Consider the following 16,949-nt stretch of genomic DNA (forward strand, 5'->3'; position numbering starts at 1 on the left):
AAACAGCACAATAAAGAGTAGGGGCAGGAGAATGGGCAGCCAAATCATTTGCACTATCCTAACAAGCACTAATTAAATTTCCTGTTGGAGGAAATAGCTGAAAGTAGCTAAGTGAACTGTTTTTCATTGATGAGTATAGAAACTGGTAAGATGGCTTGGGACTGCTTCAGTCCTTAAGGTGCAGCGCACTAAGGCATCTTTGGTGCTCTGGCTACATCAGAGGAGAGGGGTATCAGGCTGATCCAGTCTCTAAGGTGCCATCACTTACTTCCCATTCCGGCACCCTAACTGCTATCCTACTGACATGAATCATTCATGGAGTACCTCCATGTGCTACAGAGTGATTCTAATATACAATAATTGAAATAAACCAACAATATTTGGTAAGATGGGCTCTAATCATGTTTGTTATCAATGGTCAATCAACTTGGCAATCTTCAAACTACATCCAAATCTGTCTCTCAAATGGAACACTTTTCTAGAGATTTTAATATATATTGAAATGTACTCATTTGATTTTCATCTCTTTTATTATCCTTACTTATCCATTAGTGAACTGATTTCCTAAGAGGTAAGCAGCTAGAGGGAGAAAGAGAAGTGATTTTTGAAAAATGGATAATTAACCCTTGAACAATGGAAAGCTGAATCTCCATTGACATGCCAAAAACTGAAATGTTTTGTTGTTGATGTTCTCCTTTTGGTGTTACACATAGAGGACACCTCCATTTGTGCAAACTTGGCAGCAAACAAGCCGTTCATCTTCAAGCTACAAATCCCACACTCACCTTCCAGTTAATTCTGGCAGGATTTGTAGCATGGTGTCCTCTTGGGTAGTCATGCACAAACCACTTTGAGGGGCAAAATTGTATGAGTGCCCTAAACCACTTTTGAAATTGAAAGCAAGGATCAATTTTATGAAAAGCATGTAATAAAGAAAGACACAAATTGTAGTAAAAAGGATTAGACCCTTGTCCCTCCACTAATTGCCTTCCTAGTTAAGAGAAACCAAAGTAGTTTAATAAATGTAGGAGGCACATCATGAATAGATTGTAGCTATTTAGTAATAGCTAAAGGTAAAGAATTGTCTCTACCTTTCGATAGCGAGTTGAAAGGAGTCACAAACCTCAAACTACCACATAGCCTTAATTCAGGCTGCTAATTGTTCTGGGATTCATCAGCATCATTTGTCTACTGAGGATAATAGTATCCATTCAACCTACTTCCCAGAGTTGTTGTGAGAATCAGATTACTAAGACGTTTCTTCATTACATTAATTAAGCGTGGATTTAACATAAGGTCATTAATTTCCCCACTATTCTCATCAATTCAACCAACATTTTTTGAACCCCTAATAATATAAAATGTGTCAGGTATTATTCTGGAAGCTAATAATTGATTCATTTATCAACAAATATTTATTGAGCCTGTACTATGTGCCTGGTACTTTTATTGGAGCTGCAGGTATTGTAATAAAACAAACAGAAGTCTTTTCCCTTATTGCTTACTTTTTAGATAGGGGAGACAGATGACAAACAAATACTTATGTGAAATATATAGCATATTTGTGATATGGAGAAAAGTTAAGTTGGGAAGAGTGTGGTATAGGTGGGTGGAAGGGTGTGGCGGGGCAAACTCACAATTTTACATTGTAGGTTGAAGGAATACCGCATTGAGGGGATATAACCTTTGAGAAAAGACCTGAAGACAGTGAAAAGGCCATTTTTATAGATATCTAGGCCAAGAGCATTTTTGACAGTGAAATCACCAAGTGTAAAAGCCTTAGGCAAAAATGGTTCTGGCAGATTTGAGAGTTAACAAGGAAGTTTCTGTGGTAGAATCAGAGTGGGCAAGCAGGAAAGTGGTAGGAGATGATGTTAGGAAGGCAGCGGGGCCTGCTCACATTGGGTCTTATATGCCGTTGGGAAGGCTTTGGCTTTTCCTCTCGTGATAGAGTCATTGACAAGAAAAAGATGAGTGGCCTTAAGTTACTCACTGGAAAAGAGATGGGAAGCAATTTGAGATAATATCATATGCTAAGTATTATAATTGAAGACTGTTCAAGGAACCCTGAAAGCACAAAATAGTAAGCATTCAGCCGAACATTCCTTGGGTGGAAGGAAAGCTTCACAGAAGAGATAATAATATCCGTGCTGTACCTGGAAGGATTTTCCCAAATGATCAAAGGGAAGAAGAGGACCAGCAGGGACAGAGTCACTTAAAATGAAAATAGCATGGCAAAGGTGGGGGATGGTGGGTATCACTAATGTTTAACGAGGGTGTGAAAAAATGATGCCGCAGATAGAGATGGTGCTCAGTCAGGTGAGGCCTTGAGTGCTGTGCAGAAAAGCCTTAACTTCATCTTGGCATTTTCTGTGCCATTGAAAGGTTTTAAGTAGAGAAAGTTAATGATCAAATAGTATGGAAAATCACCCTGGCAGCAGGTTTGAGGGTGTACTGGAGGAAGGGAAGAATAGAGGCAGAAAAATGAGTTAGGAGGCAACTGAAATTGTTTTCACAGGATGTGATGCAGCCTTGAACTAGGACAATAACTGTGGGAATAGAGAGGAAGAGACAAGGTCAAGAGATAAGAGGTGGAGTGGACACAATTTAATAACCTTTGAGCTGGGCATTGATAGAAGAAATTTTGGATTACTCCCAAGTTTCTGCCTTATACAACTAAGCATTAGAAGCTGTGGGGAGGAGGAGCACATTTTGGAGGCTGAGAGAAGATGATAAATTAGCTTTTGAAAATGCTAATTTTGGAATGTTGGTGGAGCATCTCGACTGATATCTGGGAGGATGTTGGATTTAGTCGGGAATACTGGGGATCAGTCTGGGACAGAAATAAATAGGTTTGGCAAGTCCTCTGCATCATCACCATCATGGTAGTAGTCAAATTTATAGAGTAAACTTTCATCAAGAAAAATATATTGACAGATAGCAAATGGAAACAGATCCTTGGAGAACACCACATTTATGGAACAGACAGAGGAAGAGGAGCCTGCGGAGAAGATTATTATTAGTAACTACCACATGCCAGTCATTATGTACAAGATGGTTGGGGAATCAAGAGGACTGGCACCCAGGTCATACCCTAGAGGTCCCTACAATTTATACAAATATGGGAGGTTATTATTACTACCACCATCAACTATGGGACAATGCTAATAGAGGAAATGTCCCATCATGACAAGGGAAAGTCATGCAGAATATTTAATTGCCATCAAGGGAAATTATTATAAGGGCAGGGTTCTGGAAAGCTTGCTGCGTGCATTTTTGCTATACAGTTCATTTCTGATTTCTCAGTTCCAGTGTATGTTCCAGTGTTAGCATGGGTTCAAGCTATTGGCAAAACAAGCCAGGTGTAAATTATGGTAGAATTGAAATCGATAGCGCTTTGAAGCACTGGAGTGCCCAGTTCACATCAGGGCGTGCGTCTGTGTTCACTGAAACATGGCTATCAAGTGCACCCTGAGTCATTAGATGTGTTATCCAGTGAATAACAGCATAATGATATTTTAGCAGAGCAGCTTTATGATAAATTCTGCTTTAGTGAAACTCCATATACAGAGCAATTTCTCCTGGCCGTGTACATTGCATGGCAAAGAAAGGATATCCTGCTGCGTATCAGAAGGCTGTAATTTCATTTAGGGGTTCTATTGACATCGTAAACTGCAAGAGCAGAGCTCAAGTGGCTATTTAAGTCATAGGAACTTCAAGCTAAAATTACTACCTACTCCTAATCGCCACCTCCAGGGGACTCCTGCCTATACATATGTGCTTTATGTTTCCATCTTTGTGTCTATAAATGCTCAATCACTCCAGGGGCTGAAGTGATCAGCAGTCCTAAAATATGACGGATATCTGTCACCTTTGCTGCTGGTACAAGCTTATAGGCTAAAAGCAGTTATACCAACCATCGAAGGTCAAAAGCTAAAAGGGGCCAGAAAACCCCAGACCAAGTTCAAAGTACAGGTATTCATTTTTCTACTTCAAGGCATTCTCTACTCAGTTTAAGGTCAGAGATTACCAGCACATTGTGGCTAGCAAAGGGGGGACTTTTAGATTTATCTGTGCAACAGGGTTTACAGCCTTAAGTCCTTGCCCCATTCTTTTCCCTTCCTTGTCTTACCCCATTCTCATTTGTGAAAGTAAAGGCACTTTATAGCTTGGGGATCCAGCAAAGTACAGGTTATGTAGTGCCCATGAAAGTGATTTCCTAGACATCCAAAGAAAGAATTCTGTCTTGAGATACAGTCAAGCTGAAAATGGGAAGCATAATTGAGTTGACTGTTTAAATCAATTGAGAGCTAAATTTATATAAAATTATAAGTTGTCAAATAATATTTATTAGATGGTGCTTTGCAATTGACTGGAGACCAAAAGGGACACATTCTAAGCTAAGTATGTTTCTCCTGGTTTTTAACGAGTAATTCTTCTTCAGGCCCCCACGTGAACAATCAGCTCTGTCAATAGTGGGCATTACAGTCTAACCTTTTTCAGTCATTATGGTACTGATGTTTTATTTGGTCACTCTTTCCTGAGTTTGGGATTAATCTATCTACATTCCATTTTATAAAGAAATCCTGGCTGAATTACCAAGATTCAGAATAATATAATTTATGACTCCTCAAAAAGTAAGCCTATTTTATAGTCACCTTGTTAATCCATATTTCATCCTACAGAGAAATGGAGGAGGCATTGAGGGTTAGAGAATTGGGCCCAAACAGTGGCTGAATGAGACCAACAGTTTTACTTTCCTTTTAAGCCTGTCTATTGTTCTAGTCGCAGCACTTCATTATTGCTTAAAGATCATACTTAAAAATCAAAATTCGTAAATGCCAAATCCATCTCCTTTGTTGCTGTGATACTTTTGTTATTTACCTGAACAACATAATATGACATTGTCATGTTTCTGATAAAGGTTTCTACTCTACTAAGCGTTCTCTCGATCATTTCTATCTAGGGGAATTAAAATAATATATTCTGTGGACATACATAAGTTCTGAAGCTAGTTACTGCAACCTCCTTCTTGTTCCCCTGATTTAGGCAGGCTAGCGGAGTGATTAAGAAAGCAGACTGCCTGGATTCTTCCATTTACTAGCTGTGTGACCTTAGGGAAAACTTATTTCTCTGTGCTTCTATTTCTCAATCTGTAAAGTGAGTACAATAATACCACCATCCTCGTAAATTTATTGTTGAGTAAATGATCTTAAAAAATTAAAAAAAAATTTTATTTCTAATAAAATATTAAATATTTAAACCAGTGCCTGGTATATAGTAAATACTCACTAAACATTAGCTGCTGCCATTGTCCTTATTATCATCCTCATCATCATCACTTATTCCCTTGCTATAAAATCATACTTAATACCTGTTAGGAAAAACCTGTGCTTGTGCACGCATACACACACACACACACACACATACATGCACACACACACCACCCACCTAGGAATGGTTGCTTGCCCTGGCTGTGGGTTTAGAGAAGAAGGAACATGTTAATCTCAATTTTGCATTAAGCAGAGAGCATATGAGGAACCTGTGCTTTGGATGAAATTGGCTTGGTACTAAGTTCAGCCTTATTACTATTTTCAAATACTTGATATAGGGTCACTCAGTTGCTGGGGCTTACCCTTAGTATCAGCTCACTCTGTGGCTATTCTTATCTCTTCTCTAAACTGTAAATTCTGTGATGCAGTCTAGGCCTATTGGTTGGTCAACCAGAATAATTCCATCTCAATAAATAAATGTAGGATGACTGACTGAATGGATGAATGAATGCCCTTTCTTTTCCATCCTCTTCATTTAGGCCCCAGTCCTGACTGCCTGATGTTCTAAATGCTGACCCCATTTTCCACCTAGGCTACTCCATTCACTATCCCCAGTTATTATTCCAGTCTTCCAACACAAACCCGCTTTGTTATGTGTGTCTTCTGGCCTGATTTGAAACCCTTATTACTAAATGAGACCCATCAATATGGAAGGCAAACCCTGCTATCTTCTTCATCACTTCCTACAAGAAACTGGGGACACCATCCTCTAAACTATGTTCTCTATCTCTGTCTCTGCCTTTGCCTTAGTCCCCATTTAGTATTTGAATTTCAATCTTACAGGTGATTTGTTGTCCACTTGCATTCCACTCTTATGTGTTTGACTCTTGCCTTGCATTTGATCTTCATATCATGTTATTCACACACCCTTTCCTATATTTATTTTATTCTGAGAAAAAAATACACTGATATCAATAAGTAAGTGAAGGCTCATGTCACACTCTATCTTCATGATAGGGCACTAAATGATCTTGGCAGACTATATTGGATTTTTTTTTCTCATCCCACATTGGTGCTTATCTTAGTTTAGATGAATATCAGAGATCTTGTATCCTGAATTTGGTCCAGTTACCCTTTAACTGCTCTTCCCCTAGCCTGGTGCTAGCCACATCCAAAGCTCAGTTAATGTCAGTTTTAACTGAATAATGTTGGCCTTAGTGTGGTAATGTGTTTCGTGGCAAATATCACATTTAAAAGGGAAAGGAAATAGCAGCAAAATGCAACATTGTTCTAGCCAGTAAAGACCTTTGCCCATTAAATGTTGATGTGTTTACTGTGTTGCCTTTATTCTTACTCTTCTTTTGTTTTTAAATCTTGCCCAAAAAGGGAGAAAAGAAAGACAAAAAGAGAAGAGGTGCAACTTAAATTTAGAAATATATATGATGCTAAATTTAATTGCTGTTTGTTACAATGTTTAATGGTATGACTGATTATCAGAGACACAATACCTGCTCACAGGGAGCTTATAGTCTTTATAGTCTCATTGCAGAGATTAGTAGTTAGATCCTAAAATAAATTAGGTGAAAATTATTGCGGTTTGCTTTTATGTACCAATATGTATGGTAAAGCAAGGCAGTAAGAGGGTAGCTGAGAATGTTATTTGGAAGCCTTGATAGTAGAGGGAGAACTTTATAGTTCTAGAAGGTGGCCATTGAAGGATTGAAGGAAAGCATGTTTTAGAAAAAAGGAAAGATGACATCCAATGTTGTGATATGGCAGGATTTAGGGGCAACTTCCAACATCACTGAAGACATCAATTAGAAATAAGGTTAGTCTATACAGGAAGTAGGAAATTAGACATGAGATCCATGTTGGTGAGAATTAAGATATGAATTTGGAAAGGCAGGTGAAGTCCAGAATTTATTCTTTGTGAGTGATGAGAATAATGACTATTAAACAGAATTCAGTAAAGCAAGCAAAAATATTGAAAGCAGTGGTTTAGAAGTTAACCTGACTGTAGTGTGGAGGTTGGGTTGAGAGTGGTAATTCTGGTCAGCGTGGTGAAATTGCCAGCTGGGAAGCGATTTCAGAATTTCAGGTGCAGGGTGATCAACACCCCAAAACAATTATAACTGCAGATATGAAAAGTGTTCTTATATCCTTCCACTTATGACAAAAATTACATTTCTATACATTATGACTCTAAAACCACTGATTTATCATTACATGTTATATATTAGTCTTTAGAATCTGTAGGAAGTAAAAAGTAGGGTGACCAAAAATACAATACTACCGGTATTTATGGATACCCATGCCATTGCTCTCACTTGAAATCTTTATTGCTTCATGTAGCTTCCAAATATTGTCTACTGTCCTTTCCTTTCAACCTGCAGAACTCTCTTCAGCATCTCTTTTAGGGCCTGTCTGGGTGACAAACTCCCTCAGCTTTGGTTTATCTGGAAATGTTTTAATCTCTCTCTTACATTTGAAAGACAGTTTTCCTGGATATAGAATTCTTGGTTGGCAACTTTTTTTTTTTAGCTTTTAACATTTAAATATGCCAGCCCATTGTCTTCTTGTCTTCCTAGTTTCCAATAAGAAATCAGCATTTAATCTTATTCAGGTTCCTTTGCATTTTATATGTGGCTTCTCTCTTATGGCTTTCAGAATTCTTTATCTTTTACATTTAAGAATATTTTATTTTATTTTTTTTTAACATAGGCAGGCACCGGAAATCGAACCTGGGTCCTCTGGCATCGCAGGCAAGCATTCCTACCTGCTGAGCCACCATGGCCCTATCTTTTACATGTAACAGTCTGATTCTAATATGCATGGGTCTATTCGGATTTGTCCTGTTTGGAGTTCATTGAGCATTTTGGGTGTTTATATTCATGTCTTTCATTATATTTGAAAAGTTTTCAGCCATTATTTCCTCAAACATTCTCTCCTTCTGTGACTCCCACAATGAATATATTGCTATGTTTGATATTGCCACACAGGTTCCGCAGGCTCTGTTCACTATTTTTCATTCATTCTTTTTTCTGTTCCTCAGACTAAATGATTTCATTGGTCTTATAATCACGTACACTGATGCTTTCTCCAGCCAGCTCCAATCTACTGGTGAGCTCCTGTAGGAAATTTTAAATTTCTTTTGCTGCCAGCTTCAGGTCTTTTTGGTCCCTTTTCAAAATTTCTATCTCTCTATTAATATTATGTTTGTGTTCATCTGTCATTTTCCTTATTTCCTTTACTTCTTTGTCCATGTTTTCCTTTAGCTTCTTAAGCATATTTAGGGCAATGTTGAGAAAGTTTTTGTCTAACATGTCCCAATCTGGTCCTCCTCATTAGTAGTTGCTAATGTTTTAATGTTCTCCATTGCCTGGGCCATCACTTCCTGTTTCTTTGTAGGTTGTGTAAATTCTTGTTGAATTTACAGGTCGTTGAAACCTGGACATTTTGATATTTTAATGTGTTATCACTGAAATTTAGACTCTTTGGTATCTATTCCTTGAGCTTTTATCCAACTATCCAACTAGTGTTATGACTGAGATTACCTTGAATGCCTAGGAGTTAAATAAACAAACAAACAAACAAAACACCTTTCTCAATCTTTTGCAGATTGTTTGACCTGTGTGAATGTTTTTCATCAAGGCTTAACCATACCCTGGGCTGTATGATAATAGCTCCACACCAGAGCAGAAGGACCTCCTTGTTCCTTTCTGCACATGCATTTTGTCTTAGGAATGCTCTGTGGCCCTAGGAATCCCCCATTTACCTGTGTACAAAGTCCTGTCTACCCTAGCAAAGAATTTCCTCACAATTCTGAGTACTATACCATTTGCCCTATAACCAGCAATTCCTTGCCTGAGGCAGCATGACTTGGCTTCTCTCCCATGGTGTGTTCTATAGAAGAGTTCAGTGAGTGACCTCCTACCCTCAGGACAAGTTCTGGGGTGGCAAGTAAGTTAGGCCATTATCAGACAAATTGAACTAAACATACATACTTCCAGGATCCTTCTGAAACTGAAACCAGGGATCTGCAATGGTACTACGAGCCAGCTCTGCTTCCAGGATCCTTCTGAAACTGGAACCAGGGATCTGCAATGGTACTACGAGCCAGCTCTGCTTCTAGCCAGTGAGGCATAGTAGAGGGGCTGTTCAGTGTGCCATGAATCCTACCTCTTTTAAATTGTTGAGCCTTTTTTTATTTTTTAGTTGAGCACTAGCCCCGTTATTGTAGTCCTTCAGCTGTTTTCTGGAACCCTGAGAAAGACGGTACTGCCAATTCTTGCTGGCTGTTCAAAGTTTCTGTGGGAAGTATGGAAATCTGAAGCATCTCACTGCACTATCTTGATTGGGGCAGGGCTCTCTTTGCCTTTTGATTTAATTTTAATGAAGACCATTATTCCTTAAAGGGCAGGACCAGATAGGGGAGTGGGCTCACAGGATCACTGTTTGACTCTTGAAATGGTGATAGAAGTCTTCTACATTTTATCTCTTTCTTCCTCAGTTCAACCAGAGACCTAGTATCCAAGCAGAAACTCCAGGAGAGACTACATTGCTCACAGAGATTTCAAGACCATCCCCGAGCTCTGCCATAACCCCCGAGGCGGTTCCAGAGATCTACGAATTGGTTGTAAGTTACCTCTCATTAACTTGTCCTATACTGTGTTCCTAGTTCATCCTTCTTTGTCTATCATGTGCTCAGTTGGCTTTTATTATTTGGACTGTTCTGCCATTTCTTGAAGGGTAACAAGTTGGCTGATATTTCACTTTTATATTCAACTTCCTGTTGACGAAGACTTTCCACATTGTTTTGCCCCTCTCTTAAGACAGTGCCCGTTGTTATATCATGGTTGCATGATTGCCTTTTCTTGCCTATTAAGAGCTCCTTCTAGTAAGATTATACCTTGCTTTTCTCTTTATCTTCTGGGTTTATAATGTTTTCCATAGAGTAGACTTCCAGTACACATTTGTAGACTCTTCTGCTAGCAAGGATTTTGAACACGCATACTCTACTTGAGACTTATATTCTGAGTTCTGAGTTTCGAATGTGGGAAATACCTCCTCAGTATCAAACTTTTCTGCCTCCTCAGCCAGTCAGTCCAAGGTACAGACTCGGCCTAATTTTGCCCAACAGTTGGGAAAGAGAATGTAAAATTGATGCCTCTGCTTGTCAAACCTGTCTATCTGCACAGTGCATAGTAGCACCATTTTGAGTCCAGGAGTTTGGAAAATTAAACAAGGACTGTCTGAATTGAAAACTTATAGGCTTGCAATGGAATGACATTTTTTGTCCACGAATTGGGGTTAAGACCTGCATATTGATGCTTCTTTTCACCAATTTGTGAATAATGGGACTCACCCCATTAGTGGACAAAAATCTTATACCATTGGAAACTATTATGCATTCTCTGTTGGTCTTTGTGAGGGAACTGTAGATATATATAAATATGTACTTACTGAGAGATCTTTATATTTATTTGCCTGTCATGGGGAGCAGACAAGACACAGCTCTTTGATGGGCAAGAATTGCAGGTCAAAGCAGTGCTGTTGCTGCTGCTGCTGTGCTTGTTGTAGTTTCATCATTTGAGTCCTGAAGGAGGCTGGGGGCTGCTTGTTAGTTGTAGTTTACCCTAACCTGGGAGGCCAGCTCTGGTCACTGACATAATTAGAGAGAACTTGCAAATGTTGACTGCTAGTTGTTCTTGTAACCAGTGGAGACCCACATCCATAATCTTTCAATTGTGCCCTGAGAATCAGTACATCTCTGCTATCTCTAGGCACTGTCTGTGATTCTGTTCTGATGCCATCTGATCCTCATGTCTACGTCCCTACCTGTCAAATCTGTTTCCTGCTGCAGGCTGTTCCACTCAGGGCTCTCGGCCATTGCCCCACTGAAGATATGCATTCTCTTCCAGTAGGAAAAAAAAAGCCTTATGCTTCAGGCTTCTAAGGGAAATAGTTTACTAAACTAAGTGTTTATTTTAGCATCAATCACACCCACAGCCATGTACATCATTGATCTTGACCTTTGTCATCTTTATATGCAATATGCATTGTGGGGTAAAAAAAATCTTTTCCCAAAGTGAAAATATAATAGTGATGGTAAACCAAATGTTTACCATCAAATCAAAAATAATTTGATTATTTGCTATTTGTTGCTGAAAGCCCTAAAATTCAGTCAATGTTTTTAAAGTTATTTTATAGCTTCATATATACTGAGCAAAATAAAACAGATTAACCTTGTGTTTTTAATCTAGGCCCTTTTACCAAATTAATTTGATAGTGGGAATTAATTGTGCAATTCTTAATGTAACTATAGTACAATCTCGATGAACAGACATTCTTTTAATAAAAATACAGCCATTGCCCCTCCTCTTTTGCTTGGAAGACGGCATGATCCATTCTTTTCCTCTAAATTCAATTTTCCTGAAGATTGTGGGATTATTGCAAAAGAAGTAACAGGAGTATTTTCAGTTAACTGGTTGGTTAGCTTGGTATCCATTTAATAAAAGTCTGACTAAAAGACATGAGGACGTGAGCTCAGCTTAGCATTTTCTGACTGTGCCTTTCTAAAAGTGGAAGAGCAGAAGACTTCTGTGTCAGACAGAATTTGGAAGGAAATAGACTGACTGATCAAAGAGAGGTGAAATGATGTGAAAGGGTTTATTTCTACCTGTCAAAAAGGTGTAAGACAGAGGTTTCACTGAGCAAAGAATGGATAGGCTCAATTGTGGAGGCCTCTTTTCCTGTTTATTTTTGTTTAGTTGGCTTTGTTATTATTATTACTATTAGTCTCTCTCAGATACAAAATGGGCAGACTGATTTTTAAGATATTACTTCAATGTGGTGGAAATTAGATTGACTGATGGAGAAATAAAAGTGAAAAAAAAATCCTCTATGCTGTTAAAGGATGTTGACTGAGCATACGCTTTTCTTTTTTTCTAAAATAAATTAGAAATTGGTACTTGAGAGTTACAGATTGATACTTTCATGGGAATGAGCTAGTTAAGAACCCCATTTGATTATTTGCTATTTGTTGCTGAAAGCCCTAAAATTCAGTCAATGTTTTTAAAGTTATTTTGTAGGAATATACGAATTTATAGTTTGCTATGAGAGTGTGCCCTGCTTAAAAGACAGCAGAAACATTGAAATGGGATGATTCACTCGAAATGAAGATTCTTCTACCTACTTTGGCAAGGGTTTCTCTAGGATGGTGTTTCCCACACATCTCTGATCCTATGAATCCTTAGGGTCACTTATGAGATACGCACATTCTTGGGTCCCCACCTCAGACCTCAGGATCGAAGACTTCCATGGAGCATTTGTATCTGAACAGGAAACCTGACTGACTGTTGTGATCAGAGTAGTTTGGGAAGTACTGCTCTAATATTTTTTTTAGAATGTATAAAAAGGGGAGATGCTTCATTAATCCCATATAAAAGTGATCATATATTTATATATATGATATATATATATAGCTCCTTCTGACAAATCAGAAGCATCTCAAGTGAGGAAAAGAACAGTCGTCTTCTGGGCAAATGACTTTATTTAAGCATCTCACATCACTCTTCATCCCTCCATATCACTGACCTTAAGACTCTGTACTTCCCTCCTTCCTACTCTCACCCCTGCTAAAGAAAGTCCCCTGCATTAGGGATTTGGAGCTGTAGTTCTAGTTCTAGCTGGGTCTCAGATACTTACCATAGACTGTATCATTACTTCAGTTTTCACATTCGAACAATGAGGTTACACAAATGTTATTTGTAAACCATACCGGCTCTACAATTTTATGGATAATGTATGTCTTCCCCAACCTCGTTTGAGAACATAACCATATATGATCATTTTTATACTTAATGGGAATGTGTGCTCAGGTTAGAGATGTCTGTAAGTATTATTTACAGACTTCTGTCTATCTCTGAATCCAAGTTGAGCCATGGTTTAGACAAAGATAATCAACTCTTTGGAAATGTTATTTTCTGCTTTGGGCTTCAGAGTGTTTTCCAGGGAAGTTATTGACAAGGGTTTGTTCTATTGGCAACCACATGATGAATGCTGATTGGTTGAAAGAACAAAAAAATGAATGAGTGAATGAATGAGTGCATGAATGAACAGTTTTGTCCACAGAGGCCAGAAGAATTATACTCTTCAGCTAGATATTGTAGTAGCCGAAATAATTTTTTAAATAGTACATATAAAAGGTCATGATGTAGGGTTGCTATAAAGCTATCTGGTAACTTCTTGACTGGGTACAACGGAGAAATTAGGAGAAAAAGTGCTGCTCCAGAGGTTCAGAGGTGAAGGCAGAGAAGTGTAGTGGGGCAGGTTTATGTTTCCTAAACTCTCTTGTCAGCTCAGCGTGTCTTCAGTGTAAATACACATGTAACAGTGGCCTCTGCACTTATTCACACTTCAGAGAAGCCCGTGGTTTCCCTTTCTCCCTCTATTTTAGCAGTGGGCAGCCTGCAACCTTTTGATCAAGCTGACTTTGTACATTACATGACTGAACTCAGCTATGCCAAACATCCTTGAGGAAGTTGACATTTGTGTACTTTGAAAGAAAAAAAAAAGTGAATCCCAACTGCTTCCTCCTGCCCTTTTGATTAAGAGAACGGTAAGTCAGCAGGAGAGGTGCTGCTTTTAACAAGCAGGGGTGTGCAGCAACTGATTGGTATCTTTCTTTGAAAAAAATAGAAAAGATTGATGTTAAACAACGCTAATCAGAGTTGATTACAGGGACTGAATGAATTCATTGATGGGAAAGAGCCATGGTTCCAGAGACAACAAAAGAGACTAGATAATAGTCAGGGGAATAGTATTTGGAATATTCTGCCCATCTCTGACGACCAGGAATCAGTGCCCCTAGCTCTTTAACCACTCCTTAAAATATTCTCATTGGTATAATAAGTGCTGTTTTCTCCTGGGAACACTCTGCTCTTCCCAGGTTTGCATGGTAGACTCTTTCTCTTCATTCAGGTCTCAGCGTTTCCTGATCACCTTATCTGAAGTGCTGCTCCCCAGTCATGACCTGGGCCCTGTTTACCTCTGTAATTTCATTTCCCCGCCATTCCCTAACACCCTCCTGTGCTCTGCCTGGAACCACCTGCGGTTCCCGGAATGGACGACTCTGGCTTACATTGTGCTTTTTCCTTTTCTTTTTGCTGTTATCTCTGCCTGCTATTTTCCCCACCTTTTCTAGTCTTCACTTGATCAACCCCTGCCATCCTTCAAGTTTCAGCTTGGGCATCATCTCCTCTAAATTTGTTATCGAGCTCCCTCATTATGGGTCAGATTCCCACACCTCTGTTTTCCCACAGCTATTTGTGCTTAACTCATTATAGCCTCTATCACCCTGTGTTATAATTAATTGGATATTTACTTTCCCTTCTCCCTACCAGACTGTGAAATGTTTGAGGGCAGTGACTGTATCTTTTATCTTTGTTATCTCTGATGCCAGAAACATATCCAAAAGGTATAGAGTGCATAATTTTACAGAATGAATGAATGAATGAGGGACTTCCTCCTTCCCTCCCTTCATATTTTAAAATCATTGCCTAAAATAAATAACAGAATGCAGAGAAAGAAATTCTCCCACTCAATGGATAACTCACTGGTGATCTGTTTACCAAAAAAACAATGGGACAAAGAAAGTGGGAAATCAAATAGAGAAAATTTCACCCCTGTTCTTTTTGTTGGCTTGTAGGTTGTTCCAGAAAACACACTGCCTATAAATATTAGGCGAACTTTGGGGAAACAGCTTGTTGGATTGCTGCTATTCTATCTGACCAGGGAATAATTGCTTATTTCTCCCAAATTAGATGACTTATGCTAAATTTATTATTAATGGTATTGTGCTTTTTATATAGGCATCTCCTTAGGAACCCCCAAATACTCAATAGACATCTTCATTAACTTTTGTAACATTAGGATGGGGCTAGAAGGTGGCATATGTTATCTTACATAATCTTACATAGATTTATATATTTTGCTAGATCTTACATCTTCATCCTATGCTGTATTCTGCCTGATGTTAGTAATCTCCTGAATGCTGAATACATCACTGAGCACTTTAGAAGCTTAATAAATAGTATATAACAAATGAATATATATTATACATTATTTTAAAAATTTCATCTGTGTAAATTCCTTAAGAAATGTTTTTTTTTTTCCTCTTATGTAACAACATGTGGACAGCCAGGTCTTCTCCAGTCAATATATGGAAAGCTGAATATATAAGGGGGTCACTCTAGCTTTTAAGGGCATTCGTCCCAACTAGTTCATGGTTGCTACATTTAATGTCATTATGCATTATGCTGGTCACTCCACTGGGCTTAGAAAGGAGCAGCTGTTTTATAATATAAGAATGCTGCAAAGCTAGGGAAGGAAGGAACTGAAGCATTTTATAGTCCACAGTGGTGGAGCCCCAAGAATGGCAAATACTCCTTTTACCACATTGGCCCAAATGCATCAGTGTCTAAAATATTTTATCATTGTTATGCCACCTTCATTTTTCATTTTTACATGAAATTATTCTTTGAATCAGATTTTTAATATATAGTTTTAGTTGAATAGATAATATATTTCCAGGGTCCAAAATTTTAAAACTGGAGAAAGTTCTTCATGGAGAAGCTTCATTCCCTTCTCCGCATTTACCTCTTCCTCCTTCCGTTCTCATTGGTAACCACTTTTATTAGTTTCTAGTGTAATCTTCCAGAGATCTTTGTATATATGCAAAAATATATATCTATAGATATTCTTTTCCACCCAACTTCTCACACACAAGGTAGGCCACCGTATACACTATTCTCATCTTGCATTTTCAATGCATTTATGAGTCTTGAATTCTCTAATACACCTCGGGGATCTTTCCAAATCAGTACATAGAGCATGCCACCTTAATCTTTTTATCAGTTGAATGGTATTTCATTATATTAATGTATCATAGTTTATTCTATCAGTTCCCTATTGATAAACATTTTTTTGTCATTTCAAACAATGCTCCAGTAAGCAACCTTGTATATAAATCATTTTTCAGGTGTCTAGGTTTATGTGTAGGATAAATTCTCAGAAGTGAAATTGTTAGTCCAGAGGCTATAGGCATCTTGAAGTTTGAGAAATTTTGCAAATTGATCTCAACAGTGTTTCTCTCATTTAGTAGCACCATTGGCAATACGTGAAAGTGACTGTTTTACCCCCAGCCTCATCAAAATACTTTAGGATTTTTGTCAATAGATGAAAAATCTTTTCTCCATGTAGTTTTAATTTGTGTTTCTCTTAAGTAATTATGAGCATCTCTTGATACATTTAATGGTATTAGTATTTATTTTTCTATGAGGTATCTGTTCACGCTCTCTGCCTTTGCTTTCCTGGTAGGTTGTTTGTCATTTTCTTACTGATTTCTGGTGACTTATATATTAAGAGTATTTTATTTGTGATTATGTGTGATGTGATTTTTATTTGTGATATGAGTTGCAGATATTTTTTCCCAGTCTGTCATTTGTGTTTTTCTATTTTTTTATTTTCTTACATTGTTATGGTCCTTTTTTGCCATTCAGAGGTTTGCTTTTAATGCAATCAGTTTTACCAATCTTTTCTAGTATTGCTTCTAGATATTGAATCATGAGTAGAAAATCCTTCCTTATGTCAGGATTATGAAAGGGCTAACCATTG

The 16,949-nt window shown here is 38.1% G+C and overlaps 1 protein-coding gene across 41 annotated transcripts in view; it reads left to right on the forward strand.

The window, feature by feature from the left end:
• The window catches only part of ZBTB20 (zinc finger and BTB domain containing 20), an 893,822-nt gene that overhangs the window by 577,583 nt on the left and 299,290 nt on the right, over positions 1-16,949 (forward strand). For all 41 annotated transcript variants that reach the window (XM_077118274.1, XM_077118288.1, XM_077118272.1 and 38 more), the window contains one exon: positions 9,784-9,909. The gene's annotated coding sequence lies outside the window, so the exon portion shown is untranslated. The remainder of the gene's footprint in view (positions 1-9,783; positions 9,910-16,949) is intronic.

This window comes from Tamandua tetradactyla, chromosome 10 (genome assembly GCF_023851605.1).
Source record: "Tamandua tetradactyla isolate mTamTet1 chromosome 10, mTamTet1.pri, whole genome shotgun sequence".
NCBI lineage: Eukaryota > Metazoa > Chordata > Mammalia > Pilosa > Myrmecophagidae > Tamandua > Tamandua tetradactyla.